Source organism: Oryctolagus cuniculus, chromosome 2 (assembly GCF_051225735.1).
Source record: "Oryctolagus cuniculus isolate XC-2025 breed Fujian yellow rabbit chromosome 2, ASM5122573v1, whole genome shotgun sequence".
NCBI lineage: Eukaryota > Metazoa > Chordata > Mammalia > Lagomorpha > Leporidae > Oryctolagus > Oryctolagus cuniculus.
The window spans coordinates 98927587-98948185 of record NC_142868.1 but is presented as its reverse complement, the minus strand read 5'-3'; the positions used below and the strand labels follow the sequence as shown (position 1 = coordinate 98948185).

General features: G+C 38.1%; 1 pseudogene; it reads left to right on the top strand.

Annotated features, from left to right (window-relative positions):
- The window catches only part of LOC149127927 (ribose-5-phosphate isomerase-like), a 423712-nt pseudogene that overhangs the window by 110381 nt on the left and 292732 nt on the right, over positions 1-20599 (top strand).

Here is a 20599-nt window from a genome sequence, read left to right as displayed (position 1 = left end):
CCATTTGTTCCTACTTTACAATGTGGTATTTTTAGGGTTGTTTTCTTCCCTTTCTTTTATCCCTGTTTTTACTTACTCTCACCCCAGTTCCCAAGAAGGTGTAATGAATAAAAATCACAAGCTATTGTTTCAAAAGGCAGGAATCCCATCCAATATGGAATATAGGAAAAGAATTCCATTGTTTTTAAAGTTACCTGCATGTCCTTTTTTTAAAGGTTTATTTATTTAGTTGAAATCCAGAAGGATAGGCAGACACACACACACACACACACACACACACACACACATACAGAGTGGCAGGGGGAGGGAGAGACAGAAAGTAAGGGGAGAAATCCTCCATCTGCTGATTCACCCCTCTAATGATTGCAACAGCCAGCACTGGGATAGACTGAAGCCAGGAACCAGGAGCTTCATCCAGGTCTCCCATGTGGGTGAAGGGGCCTAAGCACTGGAGCCATCCTCTGCTGCTTTCTCAGGCTCATTAGCAGGGAGCTGGATCAGAAATGGAGCAGCAAGGACTCAAAATGGTGCCGATATGGGATGCCAGCACTGCACATGGCAGCTTCACTCACTATACCAGCCAAGATTTCATTTTAACAAAAGCCAATACAGAATTATTATAGAAAACTTTTCCTCATGGCTATACCAATAGGAAGTTATTTCTTATAATATGACCCAGATTAAGTTTTGCCATGTTTCCTGAATAACATTCTCTGTTGGTTCAGGAGGCTGGCAAATTGGAAGACCAGTGATAGAGCACCTGTTTTCTATTCAGTTGTGCTGAACTTTAGGGAATGTATAAGGGGAGTTTGAGACCAGCAAAATGAGGTTGGCAGTATGAGGGATGGCAGAAGGTAAATGCAGAGGAAATAAATGCAGGACCATCTTAACAGAGAAGTGAAAAGAAGGAAAGAAAACTTGAATATAGAGGTCAGAAGAAATGGGAAATTGGAAGCATCTGAAGGAATTCTGAGTCTGATCACACACACTTGTTGAAGGTGTGGGAAAACAAGCACTTTCACTCTTATTGGTAGTAGTGCAATGCAGTAGTCTCTTTGGAGGATAATTTAACAGATTTCTATGCAAAATACTTTAAATTCAAATGTCTCAGTAGGATTCAACTAAAGGATGTTATCTTACATATATTTGGCCAAATATATAAAGATTATGCAATTTATTTGTAATACTGTTCATGATAGGAATACAACATAGACAACCTAAATGAATATTGATAGGTAATTGGTAAAATACATTACAATGAAATACTAAATATGTTATGGCCAGAAAAATGATTTAGGGATAGAATGCTTATATGTAAAGCAAAGTACAGAAAAAAATGTCCCTTTATAAAGAAAAAAAGATGCATGCATATATATATATCACTTTTAAAAATTTTATTTACTGTGACCAGTGCCATAGCTTACTTGGCTAATCCTCTGCCTGTGGTGCCAGCATCCCATTTGGGCACTGGGTTCTAGTCCCAGCTGCTCCTCTTCCAGTCCAGCTCTCTGCTGTGGCCCGGGAAGGCAGTGGAGGATGGCTCAAGTGCTTGAGTGCCTGCACCCATGTGGGAGACCTGGAGGAAGCCCCTGGCTCCTGGCTTTGGATTGGCGCAGCATGCCAGCTGTAGCGGCCATTTGGGGGGTGAACCAATGGAAGTAAGACCTTTCTCTCTTTCTCTCTCACTGTCTGTCAAATAAAAAAATTAAAAAATTATTTACTTATTTTCATTTCATTCATAAGGCAGAGAGACAGGCAGAGAGAGATTTTCATCTGCTGATTCACTACCCAAGTGGGTGCAATGGCTAAGGATGGGCCAGGCTGAAGCCATGATTTAGGAGCTTCACCCAGATCTCCCATGTGGGTGTAAGAGCCAAGGATTTTGATCATTTTTTACTGCTTTCCCAGGCTTATCAGCAGGAGTTAGAGCAGAAGTGGAGCAGCTGGAACATGAACTATTGCCCATAAGGGATACCAGCTTCAAAGATGGTGATTATCCTATTATGCCACAATACTAGCCTCATGCATATATATTCTTATGAAGGCATTTCAAAAAGTTCATGATCTATGATCATGATCATGATCATGATCATAGTGAACATTTCCCTTGAAGATGGCATCACAAGAGGCAGGCCAGGAGACTTCGTTCTTAGCTATCTTCCAAATTAGATCACTTTGCTCCTCATACAATATCAGGAATGGTTGTAGCCATTGATTAAGTTCTTTGCAGGATTAGGGTTGAGCTACCAAGCTTGCCATTGACTCCATGTGTTCTCTCTTCCTGACTTTGGTTAACCAATTGCAAGAAATTGTCCCTTTGTATCAGTTTGTATTCTCGCCAGAAGAAAGCACTTTTATATTACCTTCCTATGTAGTACAGGGAAGTCATTGGACCCTGTTACTAGTTGGCACCGGCAACTAGTTTAAGAAGTAGATCCTTGCTGGTGCCGTGGCTCAATAGGCTAATCCTCTGCCTGCGGCACTGGCATCCCGGGTTCTAGCCCTGGTTGGGGTGCTGGATTCTGTCCCAGTTGCTCCTCTTCCAGTCCAGCTCTCTGCTGTGGCCTGGAAAGGCAGTGGAGGATGGCCCAAGTGCTTGGGCCCTGCACCCGCATGGGAGACCAGGAGGAAGCACCTGGCTCCTGGCTTCGGATCAGCGTGGTGCTCCGGCCACAGTGTGCCGGCTGCAGTGGCCATTGTGGGGTGAACCAATGGAAAACAAATACCTTTCTCTCTGTCTCTCTCTCACTGTCCACTCTGTCTGTCAAAAAAAAAATAACTTTTGATTAATCTTTACTAGTCATATTATTATAGGGTATAGTGGCATATTTGAACATGTATACAACATAGAAATTGATCAAAATAGGCTGCTGTGTTTCCAATTTCCTCTTTATAAATTTGAGCCTACTAGCTCCTCTCCTCCAGTCCCTTACACAATACCTAATGTGGTGAACTGTAGTCATCAAATTGTATTATGGAACACCAAAGTTACTTCTGCTTCAGTGTATTTTGCTGCCTGTTATTCAGTCCCCCTCTATCCCTACCCTCTACCCTTCCCAACCTCTAATAATCTCAATTCTATGGTCAGATTCATTATTTTTTTCACTTCCATAGATGACAAGGAACATGTGACATTTGTGGTTTTGGTCCTGGCTTATTTCAGTTGATTTTATGACTTCCTTCTTTACATTTTGCAGGATATAACATTTTATTCTTTTTGTGTCTAAATGATGTTCCCTTGTCCACTTTTCATTGATTGACAGCTAGATTGGTTCCAAATCATAGCTGCTGTGAACTGCATTGTAGTGACTATAGAAAAATTGTTGTCTCTTTGATATGCTATGCTGATTTCATTTATTTCTACTATATAGCCAAGAGTAAGATAACTGTGTCATGGTAGATTCACTTTTATGTTTTTTGAGGAATGTCCATACTGTTCTCCATAACACCTGTACTAATTTGCACTTTCACCCATACTGTATGGTGGTTTCTTTTCCCATGTCCTCTCTATCATTTATTATTTTTTACCTTTTTGGAATAAGATGATATACCATTGTCTTTTTCTTTTATCAGTTTATTTTTTTAACTTTAATTTAATAAATATAAATTTCCAAAGTACAGCTTTTGGATTACAGTGACTTTTTTATTTTATCAGTTTATTAATATTTATTTTTTAATTGAATGGAAGAGTTATAGAGAGAGGGAGAGGGAAAGACAGGCAGATCTCTCATCTGCTGGCTCATTACCCAAAATGTCACAACAGCTGGGGCTGAGACAAGCTTAAGTCAGGGTTTATTCAGGTCTCCCACATAAGAGGCAGAAGTCCAGGTCCTTGATTCATCTTCTGCTACTTCCTCAGGTGCCTTAGAAGGGAGTTGAATTGTAAGTGAAGTAGCCTAGACTCAAACTGGTATTCAATGGGATGCTGGCATCACAGGTGGCAGCTTAACTCACTATGCCACAGTGCCAGCCCCTCTCAATATCAATTTAAATTCTTCAAAAAAGTCTTCAATGTTGGCATAAACCCAATTTCCTTTCTTTCTGTTATTCAGTTTTTTGAAGCCTTATTTTTATTCCCAGTATTCCTCTCAAATTGCTCTTTCCAAGGTCATTAGTAATTACTGTGTTGGTTAACGCAATTTATGCTTTTAATTCCTCATTGACTGAGTGAATGTCATTCGCTCAGCACTTCATTAAAGTTCTACTATGTGCCAAACCCTTTTTTATGCACTGAATATAGAACCTTTTTCTCTTAGTGATAATATGATCACATGCTAATAAGAAAATATAAAATACAAGTTCATTAAGAATAAATTTTATTATGAAAGTAAAGCAGGTTAATGGGATAGAGAACAAATAAGAATAAAGAAAGGGATTAGAAGGCGTCATCTGACACATTTCCAAGCTCCCTCCTCAAATACTGCCTCTCTCAGCATACATCCTATCTCATATCCTGGCTTTCCTCTGAACTTCTGATTACTCCTTTTGAGTCCATTTGCCATCACTTCTGCCTAAAACTAAATATTGATATTGCTCAAATGTTTACCATTGCAGTGGTTGTTTTCACACTTTACACAAATGTGCAGTGCCTAGCTAATTTCTTCTACTCCTCATGATTCATACTTTATATTATACTAAAGAAATTTACATTTTTCCTTAGCATAGAACTCAACTATAACCTTTACAGGTTCCTCAAAATCAATATGAGCAAAATTAAAAGTAAAACTTTCTTCCACTTTGGTAATCCTTATCTTGGAATATGTCACTAACATTCAAACTACTCTAAAAGGCAAATATTTGGGAATCATCAATTCTTTCCTTTTTCCATTCATTTATGACTGGATGATTCTATTCCTTAGCTGCTCAATTCTCTTCATTCCAATTGCCATCTCCCTGCTCAAATCTCTTCATTCCACTAGCCACCTTCCTTAGATCTGCTATCTCCTACACAAATGGAATTGCAATATTTATCTAACATGGCTCCCGGTCTTGCTCTCAACTTCAAGCAATTCCTCAAGCAGAAAGTAAAACACAATAGCTGCCACCTTATTGCACCTTCATATCTTCATGCTAATAAGAAAGCTACATGACCCTTTTTTATCTTACTTCTGCCTACTTCTCCATCTTTGTCTTAGTGAATGGCTCCTGACCCCAACTCTGCTTTAAGCAGAGTGAATTTTGCTTAGTTTCTGGCCTATGCCTTGCCTTTTTTTCAACTTTTATTTAATAAATATAAATTTCCAAAGTACAACTTTTGGATTATAGTGGCTTTTCCCCCCATAACCTCCCTCCCAGCTGCAACCATCCCATCTCTCACTCCCTTTCCCATCCCATTCTTCATCAAGATTCATTTTCAATTATCTTCATATACAGAAGATCAACTTAGTATTTATTAAGTAAAGATTTCAACAGCTTGCACCCACACAGAAACACAAAGTATAAAGTACTTTTTAAAACACTCTGGCCTCAGAATCAGCCCTTAAGGCATTCAGATCTGGCTGAAGAACCCAGGAGAGTATTTTAGGCATGGAAAGCCAAGACACTCTGGCAAAAAAAAAAATAAATAAATAAATAAAAACTAAATGAAATATCTCTGCGAGTGAGATCCCAGTGGAAATAATGGGGCCATCAAAGAAGGAGGTACCTTTCTCTGAAGGGAGGAGAGAACTTCCACTTTGACCATGGCCTTGTCTAAATAAGATCAGAGTCAGTGAACTCAAAAGGCTTCCATAGCCTTGGCAACTAATGACAAGAGCCTAGGTTGATTACTGATGCCATAAACAAGAGTGTCAATTGTTAAGTCAACAACAGGAGTCATTGTGCACTTACTCCTCATGTAGGATCTCTGACCTTAATGTGTTGTACATGTGAATTAATGCTATAACTAGTACTCAAACAGTACTTTACACTTTGTATTTCTGTGTGGGTGCAAACTGATGAACTCTTTACTTAACATATACTAAATTGATCTTCTGTATATAAAGAGAATTGAAAATGAATCTTGATGTGAATGGAATGGGAGAGGGAGCAGGAGATGGGAGGGTTTCGGGTGGGAGGGAAGTTATGGGGAAGGAAAAAGCCACTATAATCCATATGCTGTACTTTGAAAATTTATATTTATTAAATAAAAGTTAAAAAAAGTACTGTTTGAGTAGTAGTTTTACCATTAATTTGCATAGTACAGCACATTAAGGACAGAGATCCTACATGGGGAGTAGGTGTGTAGTGACTTCCATTGTTGATTTAACAATTGACACTCTTATTTATGATGTCAGCAATCACCCAAGGCTCTTGTCATGAGTTGCCAAGGCTATGGAAGCCTCTTGATTTCACAAACTCTGATCTATGCCTTGCCTTTAACATACTACTTGGCATGTAGTCACTAATGAAAACTGAAGACTGCATAAATAAATGGATCTTTTGAGGGTCACACTTCCTTGCAAGAAATTAGTAAGAGACAGAAGGAATAAAACAAAACAAGACAAATGTATCCTCAATAGATAGAAGGACTACTATACAGAGAGGAGATTAAATAAGAGTTTAGCAGATGGAAATTAGTGAAACTGGAAAGTTTGTGGCAAGGCTAACAGGAACTGGTCAAGATCCAAATAAGCCTGTTAGAAAAAGAGTAAGATTTTCTTTGCCTACATGTAGATTCTTCTCGCTGCTGGTGAACAGGATCTTCTAAACCCACTCAATGCACAGACAAAAACCTGAGCATTGCATTCTCTTATAGGTTTTGGATCCTCATATTGTGGTTTGATTTACATTTCCCTGATGGTTAGTGACACTGAGCACATTCACATGTTTTGACCATTTATATTTTTTTTCTGATAGAATGTCTATTATGATCCTTGCCCATTTCTTAACTGTGCTATTTTTTTTGTTTAGAGTTTTTCCAATTCTCCATATATTCTGGACATAAATCCTTTGTCATATTCAGATTTTTCAAGTGTTTTCTGCCACTGTGCTCATTGTATCTTGACTCTGATGATTACTTTTTTGTATGAAGCATCTTATTTGATATTATCAAATTTATTTTTATTTTTATTGCTTGTGCTTTTGGAATCTTATACAATAGCTGTTTCTATGCCAGTGTTATACACTTTCTCTATGTTTACTTAGTTTTTGGTCTTCTATTTAGGTATTACATTACTGTGAGTTCACTTTTACATAGTGTAAGATGTGTTAGATTTTGTTTTTAGTCTTCTACATATGGATAATCAGTTTTCTCTGGACCATTTTTAAAAAGATTCTTCTTTTTTCAGGGTATTTTTATTCCTTTGTTAAAGATAAGTTGCTTGTGGAAGTGTGGGTTTATTTCTGAGATGTTTGTTCTGTTCCATTGAACTATGTGTCTGATATTATGCCAATGCTTACACTACTTTTATAATGTCTTGAAATTAGATATTGTGGTGCCTTCAGATTTATTATGTTGTTCAAGATGGCTTTGAAATTTGGGGCTTTCTGATTTCAAATGAAGTTTAGTTTTTTATTTTCTACTTCTGTGAAGAATTGGTTTTCTTTTTGAAAAGATTTATTTATTTGAAAGACAGAGTGACAAAGAGAATCAGAGAGTGAAAGAGGTCTTTCATCTCTTGGTTCACTTCCCTAAAGGAAACAATGGCTGGTGCTGAGCAAGGACAAATCTAGAGTCTGGAACTCCCTCTCCATCTCCCACATTGGTGGCAAAGACTCAGGTACTTGGGTCATCTTGTCCCACTTTCTCAATCACATTAACAGAGAGCTGGATCAAAAGTAGAGCTGACAGTACTTAAACAATTATTCTATGGGATCCTTGCATTGCAGGTGGAAATGTAACCCATTGTGCCCCAGTGCTATTCCCTCTGTGAAGAATTTAATTGGTGTTTCAAGGCAAATTGCATCAAAGGTACACATTACTTTGGTTAGTATAAAAGCTCAATCATACAAATTGTTTCAATCAAGGTTCATTAGACATCTTTCCAATGTTTATATATTTATTTTCTTTCATCATTGTTTTGTGACTTTTATTGTAGAGGGCTTTCATATCCTGGATTAAATTTATTGTGAGGTATTTTATTTTCTTGTGAAAATTGTAAATATGTTTGTTCTTATAATTTGTTTCCCAAGTGAGTTGACTATTATGTACAAAAGTGCAACTGATTTTATTTTGTATTGTCAATTTTGCTAAGTTCATTTATCATTTTCAGAATTTTCTTGATGATGTTCTTAGGTTTCTCTCCATATAAAATCATGCTATCTGCAAACAGAAATATGAATGCAAATTCTTATTTTCCTGTTTGAATAGATATTATTTCCTCTCTTTGATCTCATCCATTTGGATCATTTCCTATTTCTCTTACTATAGCTTGAGAATTTTTTTTAATGAACTAGCTCTTAATTTTATTAATTTTAATTTCTCAAGTTTCTTCCTTATTTACTTCTGCTGTGATCTTTATTATTCACTGTTTTCTACTGTCCTTGGCTTTGACACATTTTTTATTTTTTCTGGGTCATTGAGAAGGGTATCTTTCTTGTGTTTCTAGAGGTTTGTCCATCTGAAGTCATAGTTTTAGCTTCTGTGTTTCCCTGATAATGGTGTGGACCTTCTAGGTGGCTGCAGGAAATGCTGGCAGAAATAAGGTTGTATTACTTTGCTAACAAAAGTCCATAGATAATATGTTTTATATCATGGAAATTTACTTCTTAGAGTTGTGAAGTTTGAAAATACAAGATCAAGGTCATACTGGCTTGATTTTTCCAGAAATCTTTCTCCTGATGGACGTCACACATAAGATATTATTTGACCTGCTAAAAAGCACTTTCTCCAGGTAGAGTCATGTTGGTGGTTAGCACTTTAATGTGTGAGTTTTAGGAAAGCACATTTCAGTCCATAACACTTAGAGGGGTCTTGTGGTCTGACTCATAGACATCCATCTCTGGGGAGGACAGATTTTGAAATGAGTGTTAATATTTCTCACAGCATTACTTTTGAAGCTATCAAAAATTGTGCACTCGTATACACACAGACACAAAACTTCTTGTACACATAAACACATATTACAATGGAAATGCCTGATCATTGTGTACAGGTAATATCAATACAATTTCCATAAAATGGCATAATAGGCATTAAAAAGAGAAAGAAAGAATGACAAAATCTGCAGCTACAAAATATGTACATATATATACATATTCATGATATTCAATATTTATAGTTGCCAAAAGATAAACACTGATGTGTGGGAAATAAAACCTAAACCTTACCTTACAATATTATAGACTAATCTACATGAAGGATGTCTTCCTAAAATTTATCACTGGGCCAACGCTGTGGCATAGTAGGTTAAACCTTCACCTGAAGCACCATCATCCCATATGAGTGCTGATTCCAGTCATTGCTGCTGCACTTCCAATACAGCTCTTTGCTATTTGTCTGGGAAAGCAGTGGAAGATGACCAAAGTGCTTGGGACCCTGCACCCATATGGGACACCCAGAGGAAGCTTCTAGCTCCTGGCTTTGTATTTGTTTAGCTCCAGCTGTTGCAGCCATTTTGGGAGTGAACCAGTGGCTAAAAGACCTCTCTTTCTATCTCTTCTTCTCTATGTCTGTAACTTGACCTCTCAAATAAAAAATAAATCTTTAAAAAACAGCAAAAGAAGCCTTTCTGCTACTCAAAGCTAGCACAGAACTACAGTATATATAGGGAAGTACATTCTGAAAATCATAAATCTAGTGCATCGTAGTAGAAATTTTAACAAATACTTCTGATTTTCTCAGCATTTATATATACTAAAATAGTGACATAGTGAGTCATTGTGGGTTTTTAAGCTCTTGCCAACCATTTATAATACTTACCAGCTTTTCCAAATTTACCATTATGTGTGTTTTTCATCACATGCCCTGGATTTTACCAGTTTAGTGCACATGGAGTTATCCTTCACAGGATTTTTTAAAATTGTATTTTAATGGCAAATGTAATCAACATCTGAAAAGCCTCCAGAACACATAAATTATACCATGAATCAGTTCTGAGACTAATATTTGATTGAGTTTAATTCTTTTAACTAAAAATAAGTAAATTAACTAAATTTATCATATGTGGCAATTACAAACATAATCATTAATTAACTAAGCTCATAAGCATTAAAATTGAGTGATGTATAGAATTTAAGCATGACAGTGAATAGCAGTAGGGACACTTGTTTTTTTAGTAAAATTTATAAGAATTACTTAAAATCTAAACAAGAAGCTGTTATAGTAAATTCAAAAGACATACAGGAAGTGAAGAAATATGACAGAAAGTTTAAGATTCAGTAAGAGCAAAGAGATTTGGTGCTATTTGAATCCAGGTCTATTTTTTTCTCCCTTGTCATGACACAGTGAAATGTTGTGAAACAGCCAATTTGGAGGCAAGGCATCCTCTTTTGTGTTTTCTCTAGATAGCTTGTTGCCAGGAATATGTTCTCTCTGTGTGTGTGGCTGAGAGGTTGTGCTCTGTCCTGTCTGAATCATGGAGACTCTATTTGGCAAGAGAACATATGTATCCCACCTTCCATTACATGTCATGTTCACAGTAAGCATATCTATAGACACAACACATATGTGGTGACTTTAAACTGGAAGATCTCGGTTTAGAGAAGATTTATCTGTTTTTTGAATAAGTAATTTTATTTAAAAAATAACTCAATTCAAGTCTCCAACACAGCTCAAAGGCTAACACCTATTTGCAACATTGCTTTTCAGGTGATTTTCTTCAGGGTGTGCTTTTGCAGGAAACTGGAATTGAATCAAGATTGGAGCAGTCACTCAAATGGTGATTTTTGGTGAATCTTGGCTAGATTCTACCTCTTCCACAGGCAGGACCCAGGGTTTTCCAGAAGATAATTGTGTCAAATAAGGAAAATCTGAGAAGGCAAATATTTTTACAAACTATCTGTTTCTGTCACATTTATTAATATCTCATGGGTAAAGCAAGTGAAATGGTGAAATACAAGGTCTTGTGAAGGGATGAATACAGGGAATGTTGTTATTTCGAATCATTACTGGAAAAGTGTACTACAGTAAATATACATTTTAGTGACAACATAATGCTTATCTCTCTCTCTCTTTTTTTTTTTTTTTTGACAGGCAGAGTGGACAGTGAGAGAGAGAGACAGAGAGAAAGGTCTTCCTTTGCCGTTGGTTCACCCTCCAATGGCCGCCGCGGCCAGCGCTCTGTGGCCAGCGCACCGTGCTGATCCGATGGCAGGAGCCAGGTACTTATTCTGGTCTCCCATGGGGTGCAGGGCCCAAGCACTTGGGCCATCCTCCACTGCACTCCCTGGCCACAGCAGAGAGCTGGCCTGGAAGAGGGGCAACAGGGACAGAATCCAGCACCCTGACTGGGACTAGAACCCAGTGTGCCAGTGCCGCAAGGCGGAGAGGATTAGCCTAGTGAGCCGCAGCGCTGGCCTGCTTATCTCTTTGATAACTTCATTTATTTGAACAATAACCCTTAATATTTTATTTTTTACTATTATTATTTTAAAAATTAGACAATGCTTTCATTGAACCAATGATAACTTCAGTTTAATCTCTGCCACTTAATAGAAGTGGGTGCATATTATTATGCATTTCTGTGTTTAAAGTTTTATTCCTCCACTGTGAAGTTGATGTTTTCTCAGGTAATGTATTAATTATTCTTTATTTACTCTATCATATCATTTTTTTTCATAGATCAATGTAGAAGGAAACCAGATAAAGACTTCTTTTAACTCCTTCTATTCACTTTCTCTTCCAGGTGTGGTTCTCACACCTGCACACATTTCTAAGAGCAAAGAAAATTAGTACTTCACCTGTAAGTGGTTTTCTAAAATATTCCTTTGCTTGTTATGTTTTCATTTCAGGAAATTTATAAGAATTTATTAATTAAAATGAAAAATACACATAAAATTTATTCTCAGGGAATATACACAAACAAGATGAATGATGAATCTGGCATGGTAGTGAAACATTATAGTCATCTAAAATAAGACAATTTGGTCTTTGGTCTTTCTCTTGCCATAGAAAAACATATGTTACATGATTTGAGTGGTAACTTAGAGTACAATATGCTAAATGTGGGTCATGGTGCCTGAAACAATCTTTATTGTCACATAAATGATGGAGTGAGGAGTGTTTTAATGCAATCCTGAAATAAATATTTAGCATTCTGCAAGGGTAAGAGTTACCTAGTACTAAAACACAATCAGTTAAGTTTGTTTTTGAATTGTTAGAGTAAGACAGTCTAATAGTTTTGAGGAGCTGAGCTTGATTCAGGGATGAGGTCAGGCATATGAGAAAAAAAATCTAGTGCAGGTTATTTTATTTTTTAAGATTTTTTGTTTGAAAGGCAGAATTACAGAAATTGGGAGGAATGGAGAGACAGAAAGAGATATCTTCAATCTACTGGTTCATTCCTCAAATGGTGTCAATGGCTTGGACTGGGCCAAGCCAAACCAGGAGCCTGGGACTCCATTTTCATCTCCCATATTTGGGAAGGGGCCCAAATATTCAAGTCATCTTTGACTGCTCTTTCAGGCACATTAGCAAGGGAGTTGGATTGGAAATGGAGTAGCCAGGACTCATGTTGTCTGCTCACATGGAATGCCAGCAGTGTAGGTGGAGGCTTAACCTGTTGTACCACAATACTGGTGCCAACTTTAGGTTCTTAAATAAATCTTTATGCATTTCTCTCAGTTAGTCACAAATGTAGACTCCCAAGATCTGTTTTTGGACAAATAATTCCATTGTTTTCACTTTAATTTGGTGTAATGTTATTTCAGTTCTTCAAAATTTTGTTAGCAGAATATGCATAGACAAAGCCAAAAGCTATTTACTATTCTTTTTCTTACTTGAATCTTCTCTCTTATTTCAAAATATTTAGGAGCTTGGCAGAGAAAGAAGCTGATGGACTAAATGATAAACAGCTCCCATATACTTATTCACTCCCTAAACAATCATACCAAACAGAAGTGGGGAAGGACTGAGGCAGGAGTCAGGAATGTAGTCTAGGCCTCCCTCATTCTGGGAGCTAGGAACTGGACCTGGCACTGGAAATCCAACCTGGGCACTCTGAGGTAGAGCTAGTGTATCTTAGCTAGCATGATAAGCACTAAGCTAAATGCCTGGCCTCTCTTTTAAAATATCTTTTCTTTGCCATATTTGAAGTGATTGTGAATGATGTTTTTATGGAAATTCTTCTCTGTTCTTTTCCATCATAGCTTCAGTGATGGGTCATTGTCTTTTTCCCTGAATACTTCTATATTCTTCTCCTGAACACTACTCATCAAGGGGTCAATATTGTATCCCCTTCAGTCTGTAGTATAATTCCCCTTGACAGATGTGGCCCTTTGTGATCTAAAACTCCTGTATCCCTCCAGCTGGGACATTTTTCATGGCTTTTAGACATTAAGTTTGACTTCCTGTTGAATGCTTCTGTGTGGCTGTCCAAAAGTTCAAGTCTAAAATGAAACCTCATCCTTCCCTTCTTTCTTCATTCCCATATACAATATATACAACTCTGTGAGTGCTTGTTTTGTGACAGAGTTGATATGCTGAGCAGAAGTGTTCTAAAAGATTAGTATTAACAAAGCTACTCTAACATCAGGAATGTTTGGCTTATTGGTTTCAGAGCCACTTGCCATGGCCACATCTCATATTGGAGCACCTGGGGACATGTCCTTCTCCTCTCCAGATTCTAGCTTCTTGGTGACAATGGGCACTGTGGGAAACAACAGGAGATGGTTCAAGTACTTACATGGAAGACCCAGAAATACATTTCTGGCTGCTAGCTTTGTCATAGCCCAGTCCTGGCCATCTTGGGGAGTGAATCGGCAGATGGGAGCTCTGTGGGCTTAATATTAGGTAATTTACTAACTCAAGTCACTACTAATTCAACTAAGTGTGATGGTCAATTCTTTCTTAAATTGGACATCAGATTCCAAAATTAATGCTATTTTTGGGTGCGACGTTGAAGGTGTTAGAAGATGAGACTAGTTTTATTTTTTTTCCTCACAACTACAAAGTTTTTGTTTTAGACATCAGGGGTTGTGTGGATGGGTTGACAGTTTATTGTAAAATACAAAAAAGCAATGATGCCAGCAAGTGAGTTTCTACTTTAGACTCCCAACCAGAACATAAAATGACAGGATTTCCTCTTCAAATTCATGTTTGAATAAAGAAATAATAATAATAATAATAAAAAGAACCACCATGAAGAGATCACTTTAAAATCTCTTTTTTGGGGTTCAAGCACTATGATCCCTTTCTGCATCAAAAATATTTTTCCCTGCACTTGTATTGAAATTTTCTGCTTATTTGTCAAAGTGTATTCCCTTTCCTGTATGAAATTGATGAAGCACCATATTTAAACCAATACAAGGTTGCAGCTGAGCTTCTGTAAATGCTGAAAGATCATTATTTTGTAGTTCACTGGTCTCTAGGTTTTCTTTTTTTAGGAGTTTTTAACATTTTTTTAAAGCTTTTTCTTAATGAATGGAAATTTCATAGGTACAAATTTAGTGTTCCTTCCTCCGGTACCCACTCTCCCACACCTACTCCCATTGCTTCTCCTATTCCCTCTCCTATCCCATTCTTCATTAAGATTAACTTTTAATTAACTTTATATACAGAAGACCAACTCTATACTAAGTATAGATTTCAACAGTTTGTCCCCACACCCACAGCACACACACACACACACACAAATATCCAAAGTCCTGTTTGAGAACAAGTTTTGTAGTTAATCTCACAGTACTTTTGGTAAGGAGTTACAGGGAGAGGGAGAAGGAAGGGGATGGAGTTGGAGAGGCAGAGAGAGAGTTATGCCATCTACTGATTCCTTTCTCAAATGGCCATACTAGTTAGGGTTGGGCCAGGCCAAAAAAAGGTGCTTGAAACTCCATCCAGGTCTCCCACATGCATTCAGGGACCCAAGTATTTGGGTCATCTTTTGTGGATTTCCCAGGTATATTAACAGCTGGATCAGAACTGGAGCACCTGGGAATCAAACCATCCCTCTTGGAATGCCAGAATTGTGAGTGGCAACTTAATCAGCTATGCCACACACAATGCCAGCCCCTCCTCTGTTGTTGTTTTTTTATAAATATTTATTTATTTATTTGACAGAGTTATACACAGAGAGAAGGACTGGCAGAGAGAGAGAGAGAGGGAGAGAATCTTCCATCTGCCAGTTCACTCCCCAAATTCTACATTGTGTGCTAAAAATATTTATATCTAATTAGTATTTCTACCCTTTATGTATGATGGCCATTTTTGAGTGCTTATTTTGTTCCTAGAAATCTTAACAAAGTATGATTTAAAGTGTTTTTCTAGATCAAAAATCAGTTTTGAAACATTTACAATTTTTATACCACAAGCTTCCTTTTCTAAATATGTTCATTGTGAGTATCAGAAACAATGGTAAATAATAGTAATGATTTGATCTCATCTTCTGACTTTGAAGCTAATGGCTGCAACCATAAACATTATTTTAGCAAATCATTTGAAATAAATATTAAGTAAATTTTGGGTTTATATGTATTAATTTTATCTTTTTAAAGTATTCATTTTACAGGCAAAATGACAGAGAAAGGTAGATCCTCCATCCACTGGTTCAGTATCTAAATGGCTATAATGGCTGAGACTGTTCCTGGCCACAGCCAGGAGCTTGGAACTCTAACCTGGTCTCCCACCTGGGTTGGGGGGTGTCCAAGTACTTGAGCCATGTTCTGTTTCCTTCCCAGGCATATTAGCAGTGAATTGGATCAGAAATAGAGCAGTTTGGACTCAACCACAGTTGATTTAGGTTGCCAGTGTCACAAGTAGTACCTCAACCAGCTGTACCACAACGTTGGTCCCAGTATTAATTGGTTTTAATCCATAATATTTAGGAATTTTATCAAATATCTCTTGTTATATATCAGTGCAATTTATTCACCATGGATTAATCAGGAATCTCCAGAGAAACAGAATAACAAAAACTTGTGTTTCTGATTCAAAGCTTGTACTGCCACTGTCTCTCCAGAACCACTCACACAGGAAGGGGAGGAGATAGGAAGGGAATGAAAGTGCTTTCCTTATCACTTGTGCTGGGTTTCCTTTCCAAGGAAAGATCCAGCTCAGTTTAACTTCAAGGCTAATGCCTTAAACTATTTGGTGCATTGGAATCGCCTGAAAGGCTTGTTAGACTACAGATGGCTGAGCCTCAACTGCAGAGGCTTTGTTCAGGAGGGTGGGGCCAGAGAGCTTGAATTTCAAATCAGTTATAAGATGCTGCTTCTGGTGCTGGTCCCTGGACTGTATTTTGAGAACCTCTGACTTAGCTTAATGTTCATTAAAGATGATACTTCTAGGTTGCACAAAGATAAACAATTACAATAGAATCTTCCTGGATAACACAACATAATTCCAGGATGAGAATTTTACACTGTAGCTTGTGGTTGTGGTGAGGAGAAGGGAATGGTGGGACATGCAGTCTCTTAAGGTCCTATAGCTACAGCACCTGTGGAGGGCAATGAGATGCCTAGTGTGCAGCACACTTGGTTTCCAGGGTCTAACAGGGGTGGGGAAATTGTTTCTGCCTGGGGCCATTTGGATATTTAAAACATCATTCACAGGCCATAGAAAATTATCAGCTTAAAAATTAGTAGTTTTTTTTATCTGTTCTACTTAATATGACTGGTTTAGATCTGTAATTGATGTACAGTTATTCTTAAGTGTTGAAAATTAACTGAAATGTGATCCCTGTTGAACATGGTGGTGGGAATGGGAGAGGGAAGAGATGTATAATTTGGGACATGCTCAGGCTGACTTGCCCCAAGTGGTGGAGTTGGAAGCATACCAGGGGATTCCAATTCAATCCCATCGAGGTGGCATGTACCAATGCCATCTCACTGTTCCAGGTGATCAGTTTCAGTTCACAGTTGGTCATGGTGAAGGGACTGGGAGTCAAAGGGAGCACATAGACAAGTCTAGTACCTGCTAAAGCTAACTGATGGAGTAAATAAAGGGGAGAGTGATCCAACATGGGAAGTGAGATACTCAGCAGACTCATAGAATGGCAGATGTCCTAAATAGCACTCTGGCCTCAGAATCAGCCCTAAAGGCATTCGGAGCTGGCTGAAAAGCTCATGAGAGTATTTCAGGCATGGAAAGCCAAGACACTCTGGCAAAAGATCTCTGCGAGTGAGATCCCAGTGGAAAGAACAGGTCATCAAAGAAGGAGGTACCTTTCTCTGAAGGGAGGAGAGAACCTCCACTTTGACTATGACCTTGTCTAAACAAGATAAGAGTCGGAGAACTCAGAGGGCTTCCATAGCCTTGGAAACTCATGACTGGAGCATAGGGAGATTACTGATGCCATAGACAGGAGTGTCAATTGGTAAAGTCAACAACAGGAGTCACTGTGCACTTACTCCTCATGTAGGATCTCTATCCTTAATGTGCTGTACATTGAGATTTAATGCTATAACGAGTACTCAAACAATATATTTCACTTTGTGTTTCTATGGGGGTGCAAACTGTTGAAATCCTTACTTAATGCATACTAAACTGATCCTCTGTAAAAAAAAAAAAAAATTATCAATTCCCAACTTGACTCTCACTGGGATTAAACATGACAATAGGTCTGATCTGATTTCATCATCATTTAAAAAAATCATCTATTATTTTTCACTTTATGTTTCTGTGTGGGAGCAAACTGTTGAAATCCATACTTAATGTATACTAAGCTGATCTTCTGTATATTAAGGTAATCGAAAATGAATCTTGATGTGAATGGAAGGGGAGAGGGAGTGGGAAAGGGGAGGGTTGTGGGTGGGAGGGACGGTATGGGGGGGAAGCCATTGTAATCCATAAGTCGTACTTTGGAAAATTATATGCATTAAATAAAAGTTAAAAAAAATTAGTCTGTTGAATTTCCAGCCCTGCCTGTGGCTGCCTTAAGGCCAGGCCAAATGATTTCATGGGTCTTTTGTGTGGTCCAGGGCTGAATCAGCTCTGCCCCTCAAACAAGACACAAGATGCAGCTCTGTTGTTCAGGAGCCCAGAAAGTCTGCCCCTTTAAAACATCCATTTCCCCACCTAAACCTTCAACCAACAAATGAGCGGGGAAACAGTCCCTCACTATAAGGATTCTCAAAATATAGTTCTGTCAGCCTTGTCATTAATTGCTCCCTGCCCTCTTGTCCTTCTATGAGTTTACAGGATATTTTTCCAGGGGGTAGTGTGACTTGCAGTATTACCCAAGATTGAAGGACAAGCAGCTATGAGAGTCCAGATAATTTTTTTTTTATTAAGCAAGACATTAAAGAGATTTTCAAAAATAGAAAACAATGCCACTGTCCTAATTTTTTATATTTGTGGTTTTAGAAAATGTAGTTACTTACAAAAATATTTTGCTGAGCTGGCGCCATGGTTGACTAGGCTAATCCTCCACCTTGTGGCGCCGGCACACAAGGTTCTAGTCCCGGTTGGGGCACCAGATTCTGTCCTGGTTGCCCCTCTTCCAGGCCAGCTCTCTGCTGTGGCCAGGGAGTGCAGTGGAGGATGGCCCAAGTGCTTGGGCCCTGCACCCCATGGGAGACCAGGAGAAGCACCTGGCTCCTGCCATAGGATCAGCACAGTGTGCCAGCCACAGTGCACCAGCCGTGGAGGCCATTGGAGGGTGAACCAACAGCAAAGGAAGACCTTTCTCTCTGTCTCTCTCACTGTCAACTCTGCCTGTCAAAAAAAATTTTTGCTATAGATTATTGCAGGGTCTTATTCCACCCATACAGGATAGACTGAGCCTGAGGAAAGGTAAGTGCTCTGCTCACCTGTTCCCCAGCCTCCAGATCCTGGAGACAATCAGACACAGCAGGGAGCCAAGTGTAGCAAGAACTCATTTATTTCACGTGTAACAAGCCTTTTAAAGCACAAAACTGCAGTCATTGGGGCAGGGCATAAGGACCAACCAATCACTTAAAAGATCACTTTATGGGGCAATTTCTAAAGGACTAGCCAATGTATACCCTCGTTATCAGTTGTTGCCACTTCTCCTGATGTTGCGTAGCCAATTAGTTTTTTTTTTTTTTTTTTGACAGGTAGAGTGGACAGTGAGAGAGAGAGAGAGAGGTCTTCCTTTGCCATTGGTTCACCCTCCAATGGCCTGCCACGGCCGGCGCACTGCAGCCGGCGCACCACACTGATCCGATGGCAGGAGCCAGGTGCTTCTCCTGGTCTCCCATGGGGTGCAGGGCCCAAGCACTTGGGCCATCCTCCACTGCACTCCCTGGCCACAGCAGAGAGCTGGCCTGGAAGGGGGGCAACCGGGACAGAATCTGGCTCCCCGACCAGGACTAGAACCCAGTGTGCCAGTGCCACAAGGTGGAGGATTAGCCTATTGAGCCGAGGCACCGGCTGCCAATTAGTTTTAGTGGTAAACAACTTTGGATTCCACCCACCTTACTTCCTTTGGGTGCCATCTTTGAATTGCCTCGTGTAACTAATTTCCCCACATTTATAGTATTACAACTTATTTTTTTTTTTAAACAGAATCATTGTTTTATAGAGATACTAGGAGAAAAGTTTGAAATTCTTAAAAGTAAAAATTTGACTGCAAAGATCAAAATCCACCATATTTTGAAAATCAAATTTATAAAACACAAGCACAACATAAAACAGGAAAACCCTATATAAACCCAGAAAGTTGAATCACATTTTGAAAATTCCAAAGAACCAAGCAAGAAACGAAACCACAGAATCAAAATTTCATGTCCAGACTTACAGAATACTCCACACTTTTAAGGAAGAAAAATAAATTTACATTTCCCATACCTACACAGAGTAGAAAACACAAAGAATATTTTAAAATTTCCTTTGGGAAACTGATATTATATTGATGTTGATGTAAGGGTACCAGGACATGAAATAAAAATCAAGTTATTTAAATACATCCATTTCATAAGCTAAGCTATAGGTATCCTAAGCAAAATATTAAGGTAATAAATCAAATTATGTAAGAAAATATATCAATAGCAAGAAGGAGATAATTTTTAAAATGTACCAATGGTTAAGGTTGTGTTACAACTTATTTCAAATGATCAGTAAATGCATATTTAATTCTTTTCTAGTTTTATTTTAGAACATGTCATTAAGAAACTCATTTAGCCAATGCTTTTGGGGACTTTGAATTATTTTGTCAGCTTTGTTGTATAATTTACATACAATATGGTCACCTACCTCATGTATGCAGTTTTATGACTTTTAATACATTTTTCTTAAATTTATCTTATATAACCAGTACCACATCCAATTTTGGAACACTCCCATTCTCCTGAAAAGACCTCCTCCCTTGCCCTTTTAAGTTAATCCCTACTCCATTTCAAAGCACCAGACAACAACTCTTATGCATTATAGTTTTGCCATTTTAGAAATATCATATATTTCATTATACAATATGTAATTCTTTGCATTTGATTTCTTTCACTTATCACAATGTTTTTGAGATGCATAATGATTGTGTTATTTTATTCTTTTTTTGCTGAGTGTTACTCCATACTAGGAACATACTACATTTTATATGTCAATTCTCCAGTTAAAGGACATTTAAGT